This window comes from Palaemon carinicauda, chromosome 18 (assembly GCF_036898095.1).
Source record: "Palaemon carinicauda isolate YSFRI2023 chromosome 18, ASM3689809v2, whole genome shotgun sequence".
NCBI lineage: Eukaryota > Metazoa > Arthropoda > Malacostraca > Decapoda > Palaemonidae > Palaemon > Palaemon carinicauda.
In genome coordinates this window covers 33,472,656-33,485,229 of record NC_090742.1, presented here as the reverse complement: position 1 = coordinate 33,485,229, position 12,574 = coordinate 33,472,656, and the positions used below count along the sequence as shown (strand labels likewise).

General features: G+C 44.1%; 1 pseudogene; it reads left to right on the top strand.

Moving 5' to 3' along the window:
• LOC137657760 (uncharacterized) overlaps positions 1-12,574 on the top strand; it is a 153,016-nt pseudogene that overhangs the window by 95,668 nt on the left and 44,774 nt on the right.

Genomic DNA, 12,574 nt, shown 5'->3' with positions numbered 1-12,574 from the left:
GAGAGAATTGACTTCATAGAAGTCCTGGAAAAAGTGGGTTGCATTCCGAAAAAGCTGTCAACCCTCTTCATTTACTATGGACTTCTGTATTTCTTTTTTTATTTCATTACATGATCAAGGTCTGGCCTCTAAAACTATGGCCTAATGTAAGTTGGCACTAACTAGACCCATTGCTTATGCTTTTGATATTAAACTCTATAGCGAGCTGTTCAGTAAGATCCCAAAGGCTTGTGCTAAATTGAAAACTAATGCTCCTCCCAAGGCCATCTCATGGTCGTTGGATAAAGGCTTACACTTCACCTCCTTGATAGATAATGCCTCTACCTCTCTGAAGGATCTTACTCAAACTTTTTGCTTGCTATGGATTCTGGTGCTAGAGTCATCAAGATTGTGGCACTTTCAAGGGATGATAGCCATATCAAATTTTTGGAATCGGGGTAGGTAAATCTTTACCCAGATCCTGCATTCTTAGCAAAAAACAAAATTCCCATAAAACACTGAGGGCCCTGGAAGATTTTCCTGCTACAGGAGGATCCTTCTCTGTGCCCCGTGGAATGCTTTAAGGCTTACTTGTTGAAGAGTCTGGCCTTTAAAGGCGGTCAACTTTTTAAAGGGAAGATGACAGGATCTAATCTTTCTCTGAAACAACTAAGGTCCAAATTCATCTATTTCATCAGAAGGGATGACCCTGATTAAGTTGCTTCTTCCTTAAATTTTTTCCTATGTATGTTTTTTGAAGGCTTACAGGCTTACACAGTATGGAAATCTTCAAGGGTGTCCTTCAAACATTACTTACGTCAGTTGGAAAAGATCAAACACTTTGTGGTGACCGCTGGTAGTGTGATTGAACCAGCTTACTAACTGTTGTGCTTGGACTCATGTACTGTATAGTAGGGACTTCTCAGTCTGCATTGTGCAAGGGGATTAATATTCTTCTTTTCAATGTACTATTTAATAATTATAAAGAGTCAAAGGTCATATTATTTTTCTTTTATGTTATGAATGTTACTATTTTAGTACTCTTACATAATTTTGGGGTCTGAAAACTTTGGTTTTCTGCTAATATTTATTGTATATAATGTTGCATTGATTACTGTTTCATTTATGAATCTTTGGAAATAATAATAGATTACTGTTCTTTTTTTCATCTACATCAAATTTTTAACCCTCCTTTTATTGACTTTGGTCTGATTGTCTACGGGAGACAAAGATCCTATTCACAGTGAGTGGGACTGTGCTATTCAATTCCTTTACTTTTACTTATTTTACAAACATATCGCTTGTACTCATAGCTTGGTACCATAGCTACCAATACTAAGGGAAGTATGGTCATGTTTATGAGGTGTAAAGGGTTAAAACTCTCCTGGCTACAACTGAGAATAATAATTTTCTGGTATACTTTCATCAGAACAACATGGCTCGAGCTCAAAAACCAACTTTGACATAGGAAAAATAAATTTTTCATGGCCCACCCGTTACCTTCATCCCCTCCCAATTCTCAGTGTGAGGTCTTGCATCATGCGATGGCTGCTCCTGGAATGGTTTTACAGGAAATGTGTTAGTTGTAGCACACTGGGATCGGGAGTTGTAACAGCTATCTCGCCCATGTATTCAATCCTATCCCATATCCTTTGAGACAAGGCTAACTCTATTCAGGGAAGAATAGCCGTGACTTGTTCTAAACACGTCCCCTGGTGTATACACAATATCTCTCGGGATATTCGCTCCGGAGGTTAAAACTCCATGATACCTCTCCGGATAAAATTCTCTGGTACGTCACTCGCAGAAATATCCCAAGTAGAAAGCTGCCATTGAGGAACTTCCATGAGGATGACATGACTATCTCACCCAAAAATAGATTTTTCCTATGCCAAAATCCGTTTATTGAGTTTCCACTTACCACCTGGCATACTTCTTGAATTTTAGCTATGGTAATTAGTTAATTTTGTGGACCTCTGAATGAACCCCTTCATTCCATGGTGCTCAAAGATTTATCAGTGTGAAATATTTTTCCTTCAGCTCTCATCTCTACCAAGAGGCTCGGCAAAATACACAAGCCATATTATTTTTTAGTCTGTTTCACCTCTAATGTAGCTGTCCTATTTCTACCCAAGTTCAGAACAAATAAAGATTTCTAGATGAAAGGACTGCTCGAGCATGTTTGCCTTCTTTAAATTCTTTTGCTAATGGAGACCCAGACAAAATGCTTCTTTACTCAGTAAGGGCTTTAACATTCTACTCAGCAAAATATTTACCCCTCAAGGCAATGTAAATAATCCATTTTGTAGCTCTAGGAATAATTCACTTCCTATTTCTAAAAATGTCATGTCCCTTTTATTAATGAACTTGATTATCGAGTCTTACTGCAGTTTAGATGAGTATTTAGTTCCTAGACATAACTTGTCAATAATGCTACAATACTGTATTGTAAGTGCAAACACCTACTGTAGGTAGTCTACCTATACTAATTTTTATTTGCGGGATATAATCCAAAATTGGATTGGTATGTATTCTGTGTAATGGGTTGTAGCAGCAGGGCAGGTATTAACTTGTGGGATGGACATAAGGAAATTGTTATTCTCTTCTTCCTATTTCTCATTTTCATGTCCTTACAAAGCATTCTTAGAGACATAACATATGTGGCTGTTAAAATTACTAACTGGCCATTTTTCTTACTATGATCTTGATATTAACATATTACAGTTATGATTTAGCCCCATATACATAGTGAATTGGTGTTTGTCATTTACAGTAGATCTGCAGTAAAATATGTTGTTCTTCTCTGTTAATTAACTTCATTACAACTGGAAGAAGGCAATAATGTATTCTTGGTAGCGTGTAAGATGTAGCAATCACTAATGGTTCTTGTCGGTTTGAATTTTGACTCCTAAAAGGTTGTTTTGTAAGTCATCTATTAATTTATGTCTTATGTTTAGTATTCTTGATTGTTATTTCTAATCTTTGAGTCCATCAAAATGTACAGATATGCAGATGTATTATTTTTACCCTAGAACCTTTTGTCCATTACTTTTCATAAGCCTCAGGAGCTCTCCGGGGGATCCTGTAGTTTTCAGCAGCTCAAATCTTCCTCTAAAATTACAACTCCTCCTTTGTATGATCAATAGTATACTGGTGAAGCATATTTATTTTTCCATAAAACAAAATGTTTTTAATACAAACCCATCACATGATTAACTTTCTCCACCCAGCCCTGATAATCTCAGGTCTTTTTGATCAGATGACAAGAAAAATGAGGCAGACAATTGCTGGGTATATGAGGATCCAAGCATTATATGTATAGACTACTATTTTTATTATTATTAGCTAAGCTCTAATACTAACTAGAAAAGCAGGGTGCTATATGACCAAGGGCTCCAAGAGAGAAAAATAGCCTACTGAAAATAAATAAATTATAAGAGAAGTAATGAACAATTAGAGTAAAATATTTTAAGAACAGTGATATTAAAATGGATTTTTTTTTATATAAAATATAACAACTTAGAGAAAAAAACAAGAGGAAGAGAAATAAGATAAAATAGTGTGCTCAAGTGTACCATTAAGCAAGAGAACTCTAGCCCAAGACAATGGAAGACCATGGTATAGAGGCTATGGCACTACCCAAGAGTAAAGAATAAGGGTTTGATTTCAGTGTCGTCCAAGAAGAGCTGCTTACCATAGCTAGTCTCTCTCTTCTACCCTTACCAAGAGGAAAGTAGCCACTGAACAATTACAGTGCAGTAGTTAACTCCTTGAATGAAAAATAATTGTTTTGTAATCTCAATGCTGTCAGTGTATGAGGATGGAGGAAAATGTGGTAAGAATAGGCCAGACTATTCAGTGTATGTGTAGGCAAAGAAAAAATGAGCTGTAACCAGAGAGAGGAATCCAGTGTCTTACTGTCTGGCCAGTCAAAGGACCCAATAACACACTAGCGGTAATATATCAACAGGTGGCTAGTGGCCTGGCCATCCTCCTACTACTAATTTTGTCTGATAGTCAAAAGACTAGAGTCTGGGACATTCAAAGATTATGAATATGAATTGCGTAAGAGTGTTGAGTTTGTATGGAAAATTATTATAAAGAATTCAACTGGTCATGCATTTAGCTGTCTGAGAGTGTGTTATAGATATTACTTTATTGTGGCATTGCGCTTTGCTTATATTTTTTATGGTTATCAGCACTTGCATGTGATTTATTTTATAGAATGTGTTATAGCTGATGGTACTGTATTCAAAAGTAGGGCTAGCTTTAAGAAATGGAAAGGTTTTGTGTGCTTTTATTACAACTGAATTGCTTTGATGATTGATTTGCTATTTAAAGCTACATTAATTGCTTTTGAACCACGTCATTTGGATATTAAGGTAACATATGGATGTTTTTTGGTTCTGAGTAAAATTCAGTAATTTTTGTTACTTCTCATTTACCAGCTGGGTGGTGTTCAGCCCCATATCATCCCAACTGCTTCTGATGGAACATTCAATTCCCAAGAAATATTGAATCGTGTTAGAGACTCTGACGTTCATTGCCCAAGAAGTGCTTTGGTCTGCATTGAAAATACTCACAATGTTTGCGGTGGAAAAGTTTTGCCATGCCATTGGATTGATGAGGTAATTAGGCTTATTATTATTATTATTATTATTATTATTATTATTATTATTATTATTCTAGGCTAAGCTATAATTCTAGTTGGAAAAGCAAGATGCTATAAGCCCAAGAGTTCCAACAAAGAAAAATAGCCCAGTGAGGAAAGGAAACAAGGAAATAAACAAGCTACAAGAGAAGTAATAAACATCAAAATAAAATATATAAAGAACAGTAACTATCATTAGATAGTTCTTTCATATATAAACTATAAAAATTTAAAAAAACAAGAGGAAGAGAAATAAGATGGAACAGCGTGCCCGAGTGTACCCTCAAACAAGAGAACTTTATTCCACGACAATGGAAGGCCATGGTACAGAGGCTATGACACTACCCAAAACTAGATAACAATGGTTTGAATTTGATGTGTCCCTCTCCTAGAAGAGCTGCTTACCATAGCTGAAGAGTCTCTTCTACCCTTACCAAGAGGAAAGTACCCACTGAACAATTAGTGCAGTAGTTAACCCCTTGAGCAAAGAAGAATTATTTGGTAATCTCAGTGTTGTTAGGTGTATGACGACAGAGGAGAATGTGGAAAGTATAGTTCAGACTATTTGGTGTATGTGTGGGCAAAGACAAAATTAGCAGTAACCAGAAGAGGGATCCATTGTAGTACTGTCTGGCCAGTTATAGGACCCAATAACTTTCTAGCGGTAGTATCTCAACGGGTGGTTTGTGCCTTGGCCAACCTACTACTCACAGAAGACAAATCTTATTTTTGCTATATATATTTAATTTGACAGCAGTAAAAATCCTTTGCAGCAAGTATTCAGCATATTTTCATTTGTGTTTATCCATCCAACTTCCTGAAATTCTTCCTGATCCAATTTCCAGTCTGTTTAAAAACATATTCTTTGGGCATTCTTATGATGAGCTAAATGAATTACTGTTTTTGTTAAATGCTATTATATAATCATTGATATAATCATGCTCTTGCCAGAATTAGTTTAATGAGACCACATGAATCTCATTTCTTGACCCTTAGAATGTTTGCCCAAATAATTTGTACTTAAAATGATAGGGGAGAATTACAACAATCTAAAGTCAAAGTTGGTCATTCTGGTAAAAAATAGCAAAGAGAATTGAGACTATGAAATGCAGAAAGCAAGGCTGCTATGACTGAAATATTTTCAGACGATGGAAATTCCTAGGTGGTTAATTTTCATAACTAAAAAACTGTATCACAAAAATCCATTTTCACAAAATATCCTATGATGATCTTTCTCAAATAATTTTTTCTAGTACTATTTCCAAAACCTTTTTAGGAACTGGTAACAAATGAAGTACAGTAGTAGAGAAAATCTGAGGAAATAAAGGATATCTTGAGGGTCAGATGGCATAGAGGGAAGACTTCTCGTGAAAACCTGGTATACCAGGCATGGTCCTGTTAATGATAAACCAAGACATGGATTAGAAGTCAGTCAGTAGGGATCCTGTCAAGCAATCACCAGATTAAGATTCTGGTAATAGACAAAGGCAGAAATTTGGTGACCCAATGAATGAATTTTTAGTTAAGATTTGGTCAGACATGTGAGGGAGAGAGAAATTAAAGAAACTGGGACCATGATTTTTCTCAGAAAAAAAAATTAACTTCAAAACAATAAAGGCTTTAGATTTTGAATGTTCATTATATAAGAAAGATTAATAAATGGAGAAAATGCACATAGCCTTAAAACAAGAAAAAATTGGAATTTCTATCAACTAGTATGTAGTAAACTTGTAAACACGTCATAATTTTGAAACATCCCGTTTAACTACAGAGCTGTATAAACAGTAATGCAACTCTGTCATACTTTTTTGACATTTTGCTTTCTCTTAGGGCTAACTTCATATCAGTAATAGAAATCCCATCACTTTTGCAGTAAGTGATTTAGCTGTACAGTATTTGTCTTTGTTGTCTGATTCTAAAAAGTCTCTCTCTCTCTCTCTCTCTCTCTCTCTCTCTCTCTCTCTCTCTCTCTCTCTCTCTCGTGTGGCGAAGTGTTATAAAATATTCTTTATTAGACCAGGAAATATTTTTTGTGTATTTTGGTGACATGTTTGGTTATTTAAGTCAGTTTGAATAGGTAATGAAGTTACACCAACCTAGTGCTATCTATCTATTATTTAGTTCTTTTTTTTTATTGAAGGTAGGCAGCATTGCCCATTCAATGGACTCTCTTTGCACATGGATGGGGCACGCTTGATGAATGCTGTCATTGCTAGTGGAGTAAGTGCGGAACGTATTCTTCAGTCATGTGACACAGCATCCATGCTTTAGCAAGGGACTTGGCACGCCTGTTGGTTCTGCTATTGTTGGTTCAGAAGAATTTATACAGAAGTAAGTACAATATAACCCACCAAGTAATTTACTCCATTTTTTGCTCTGGCTTAGCATGTGTTAACATTCTGTAAAGAATGGCTTAAGAACTGGAAGTTTAATCTGTATTTTATGATTTGATGTAAACAAATCATCATTCCGTCTCTGTATAATGGCCTTGTTCGTCTTCTATAGGCCTAGCGATTGCCACTGGGTAGTGGCACGCTACCTACTAGTATACTGTACTGTAGTGTTCTTTGTTTATGGTCATCCATTTTTTTAATCATTGATTAAGTCAATTAGACATAATTTTGCTTTATTGTACTTTCAGTGCTTTACTTCATGGTTTGTTGTTTTAATTTAGCTATGTTCTACTTTTGATAAAGTATGATTGTTCCAACACAGAGACTTACCTCGAACTACTTTCTTAGGAGGTACCTGGAATCTTCTCTCAACCGACCAGAGTTTTGTGTAGTCTACCCTACTTCCGTTTTCTGTGGGGACTAACTCAGACGTACGAGAACGTGCCTTGAGGCTAGTCCCGAGCCAGGTCGGCGATAGCTTGGGTCTCGCTCCCCAGTAAGTTCTCTGGTCGCGTCGTGATACCATCCCGTCGCTCTCCATTCTCTGTGCGACCCTTTGTGTCCCCGATTCGTGTGTCCCATGTGGTTCCCGCGTGGTATCTCTGTGCTTTCCCTTGTGTTCTCGCGTGTTCGTCCGCGTGTTCGCGTGATTCCCTTGTGCTTCCCCAAGTGTATTCCTTATCCTTTCCCTGTGTTCTGTGTCTTGTGGTTTTGTGTTGTGATGGATCAGACCCGCCGTTGTCCTGGGCCTAGGGCCGGGAAGTCGTGTGGAGCGTTCTTATCCAAGCCGGAGGTTGACCCGCATTCCCTTTGCTCTTCCTGTAGGGGTAAAGTGTGCTCGCCGGCGGATACGTGCCCGGAGTGTGTGACTTGGAGTGAAATCCAGTGGGTTCGTTTTAGTACGAAAAAGAAGAAGTCCACTAAACGATCCCCCAGGAAGGCGAGCATCTCTTCACCCTTGACGTCGCCTGGGAGGTCTGACGAGGTTTCTGTTCCTTCTTCCCCTACCCAGAGTAGGGGACGAGGTAAGTCCGTTGCGGGTAAGGTGCCGATTGCTCTTCCCCAAGAGTCTAATATTCAGGATGTGGGGGTTGCTGAATCTTCACAGGCAAGTGGGGGGCCTGAAAGTGCGATGTCTGGGGGTCTTGGAGACTCTGCCCTTGTGATGGGGGGCCACGTCTCCTCGGATGACCCCATGTGGAGTAATAATATCCCTGTCTCTTCGCCCGCGTCTTGGGCCTGCGTTTCAGGTACCTCGGCAGCTGATGGCATCCAGGATAGGTTGGACTTGACAGTAGCGGAGCCCTTCGGGTGGAAGCTCCCGAAAACTCCAGGTAGGTCCCCGTTGAGGATGGAGGACGGCCTCGATTCCTGGTTCCCCAGCGTGGTGCGGCCGACCTCCTTTCCAGCCCCTCTGTCAGCGGTTCCTGACTCGTTTTTGCAACCTTCGACCTCCGGGACTCAACAATTCACGAAAGCCTCCGTTGCCCACGCGCCCGCCCATCGGTCGGGGTATGCAGAATCGTTGGGGTCTTCGGCGGCCGGCTCATCGTTCTCTTCGGAGGGAGAAGCGAGGAGGAGGCGCCGTCGGAGGAGGGAGAGATCCAGGAGCAGGCGCTCCCGTTCGAGGTCACGTTCGAGGTCGAGGTATAGCAGAAGACGTTCCAGGTCCCCAAGGATGAAGTACAGGAGGAGTAGGTCCCCCAAAGGTGAGTGGGTCTTTGTTCCCCGCAGGAGGGTCGAGGACTTCGACGATTTCCCGCGTTCTCCGAGTCGGCGGCCCAGAGACGGTTCGCCATGGAGGCCCTCTGCCAGACATAAGTATGACCCTCGCAAGGAACAGAGCGAGAAGACCTCTTCAGGTAGGCGTAAGGCCGCGAAACTTCCGGCTCAACCCGCACAGCGGGGGGGAGCTGCGTTTTCGGACGGGCAGCCTGGTCGGGTCAGCACAGTTGACTTGGCCAATGGACTCGCAGGGACGGCTTCCTTCGTCGGGCCAGCCCACGGAAGTCTCACCCTCGTTGTCCAGAGACGTATTGCTGACGGAAGTCCTCGCCGACACGGCTATACCCGTCCCAACACCCAGGTCTAGTGCGGAGGTTCCCGTCGGCACAGACCGTTACCACCACAGGGAGGTGCTCATCGAGTCAGAGCCACAGCTCCAGGTGGGGGTGCCCATCGGCCCGTCGCCTCGGCCTCAGACGGAGGGAGTTGCTGGCGACAGTGAAGGTTCCCCAACCGAGGACTCGGCATATCGGAGGGTGATAGGTCTCATACGGAGGCATCACTGGATCGAGGAGCCTGTTCCCTCAGACGAAGATGCCTGGCGTTCCAGCCTTAATCGTCTGATGGAGGCCTCCGTGCAGCAGAAACCCTCCCTGGCACTGCCTGTGGCCAGGGACTTGGTCCTGGGGCGCGCACACGTGGACAAGGTTGTGGCGGGCAATGCCGAAGCCCCCAAGTCCCAGAGTTCCTCAAAATTACTCCAAGGACTAAGGTCCCAGAGTAGGTTTTATATGCCAGAGGGCCAATGACCGGGAGCCTGCAAAATGGAGACTTCCCTTGAAGTGTTGGGTCAATGTGCCCCGGAGGACAGAGCCACGTCAGCCCCCGATTTGTTTCTCGCAGTCGGAGGCTTCGATGATGGAGATGTCTAAGGACTTAGTCCACGTCGCCTCCTGGTTGGACTGGTGGGCCTCCACTCTGGTAGGTGTTCAAGCCACCTACGACTTGACGGACCCTGCGAACCAGGCCCTCCTGAAGGAGCTCATCATCTCCGGAGGAAAGACCTTAAAGTTCCTGACTTTCCAGTCTCTTGCCCTGTCAGCCAACTGGGTGCTTAGGAGAAGGGATACGGTCTTAGCCAAGCTGTCCCGAAAAATCCCTGACAGAGAGGCAAGGGCTATGAGGAGCCTGCCGGTGTGGAGTGACTCTCTGTTTCCGTTAAAAAAACTGGAGGAGATAATGGAGAAGGTCTTGAAAAGGAAGGAAGTGAGTGGATCCAGACCCCACTCCGTGAAGAGACCCACTTACAGGAGGGCGCCGTCGGATGGACCCTCTACTTCTCGTGCCTCTCCTAGCCAGACGAGGAGAGATGCTCCATCTACCTCTTGGGCTCAACAACCGCAGCCCCCCCGTAGAGGAGCTCCAGCAGCATCTGCCTCTTTTAGGACGGCCTACTCAGCGTCCAGGAGAGGGCGTTCAGGCCGTTCTTCCAGAAGGAGATAGAGTGGGAGGCCCCCTACTCCTGCCCAAGCCTCAGGTTGGGGGATGCCTCAGACATTTTTGGCAAGCATGGAGGGCTCACGGTGCGGAGCCCTGGACAGTATCCGTACTGAAGGAAGGGTACAGACTCCCATTCCTAACAGAACCTCCACCTCTGATCCCAGCCAGCCTGGCGGAGTGGCTAGCACCCAAGGACCCCTTGAAGAGGGCGGCCCTTCAGGAGGAAGTATCCACTATGTTGGAAAAAGGTGTGGTGGAAACGGTCCTACATCCGGGCCCAGGCTTCTACAGTCTTCTTTTTCTGGTGGAGAAAGCGACAGGGGGTTGGAGACCGGTGATAGACCTGTCAGCCCTCAACAAGTTTGTGTGCAAGACCGACTTCAAAATGGACACCCCGAAGTCGGTCCTGCAGTCCTTGAGGGAAGGGGACTTCATGATGTCCATAGACCTCAAGGACGCATATTTTCAAATCCCGATCCACCCCTCAAGCAGGAAGTTTCTCCGGGTGAAGTGGGGATCCCAGATCCTGCAGTTCAAGACCCTCTGCTTCGGCTTGTCAACAGCTCCCCAGGTATTCACGAGAGTCTTCATGACAGTCTCTGTGTGGGCTCACGTGCGGGGTATTCGCCTCATTCGATACCTGGACGACTGGTTACTTCTTTCCTCCTCAGAGGAAGTTTTGAGGGAGCAAGGGATAAACCTATTACAATTCTGCAAGGTTCTGGGTATCACGATCAACCTGGAGAAATCGAATCTGTCTCCCTCCACCAGGATGACTTACTTGGGGATGGTGTTGGATTCCAGACTAGTGAGAGCTTTTCCGTCGGAAGAGCGGTTGAACAACCTGGAACAGATCCTCCAGCCTTTCCTTTCGGGACAACCCAGGAGAGCCAAGGACTGGCAGAGGTTGATAGGGCACTTAGTGTCATTAGAGAAACTGGTTCCCCAAGGGAGGCTCAGAATTAGGAGCGTCCAATGGAACCTGAAGGGGATCTGGAGCCAAGTGGACTTGCCCTACAAGTTAATTCCCGTCCTGTCGGAGACAATACACTCCCTGGAGTGGTGGCTATGTCGGTCGAATACCTTCAAGGGGATGCCCATCGCAACCGAGCCTCCCGAAATGCTTCTCTTCACAGACGCCTCCAAAGAGGGGTGGGGAGCGCATCTCCTCAACGAGTCAACGAGAGGAACTTGGACGGACGAAGAGAAAGGTCAACACATCAACGTCCTAGAGATGAAGGCAGTCCGAGAAGCGTGCCTACAGTTCGTAGATCTTCTGAGGGGGAAACACAGTGGCGTTAATGTGCGATAACGTCACTGTAGTAGCGTACATAAAGTAACACGGAGGTCTAAAATCGAAGGAATTGTGCGATCTCGCGTTGGAGATCCTGGATTGGGCCGAGTCAGAACAGATCGTGATTTCAGCAAGGTTCATTCCAGGCAAAAGGAATGTCCTAGCCGACGGGCTCAGCAGGATGGGACAAGTAGTGGGAACCGAGTGGTCCCTCCTCCCAGAAGTAGCCAGATTCCTCATTCACAAATGGGGCTCGCCGGTGATGGATCTCTTTGCAACCAGGCTGAACGCACAACTCCCTGTATTTTGTTCTCCTGTCCCAGACCCAAAAGCGGCGTTGGAAGATGCTTTTCAACACAAATGGGACAACCTCGACGTGTACGCTTTTCCCCCCTTCACGTTGATCAGGCAAGTGCTCAACAGAGTTCGGGCAGCTCGAAACTTGAAGATGACTTTGGTAGCGCCCTGGTGGCCGGAGAGGGAGTGGTTCGCGGATCTAAGAGACCTGGCATGTGTACCCCCGTGGCCTCTGCCCGACAGACCAGACCTACTTCGGCAGCCACACTTCCAAAGGTTCCACGACAATCCTCAGTCTCTTCGCCTTCACGCTTGGAGACTATCGAGCGACTCCTGAGGAAGGAAGGATATTCGGCAGGTACAGCAGAAAAGATGTCACGTTATCTGAGACGATCTTCAGCAGCGGTCTACCAGGCGAAATGGGCTACTTTTACGAAGTGGTGTGCCTCAAAGAACATAAGGCCTCTAAAAGCCTCGGTCCCGGATATTGCGGATTTTCTAGTGCATCTCAGAGACGAGGTGGGCATGTCAATACCGGCCATTAAAGGAGTCCGCGCGGCCTTGGGCCAAGTCTTCCTTCTGAAGGGCATTGATCTGGGCTCCTCTAGGCACATCTCTATGCTCATCAGGAGCTTCGAACAAGCATGCCCTCTTCAAGCCTCCAGGGTACCACAGTGGGACATGGCAAGGGTATTGAAGATGCTAAGTGGACTGCCGTTCGAACCCCTGAAGGAC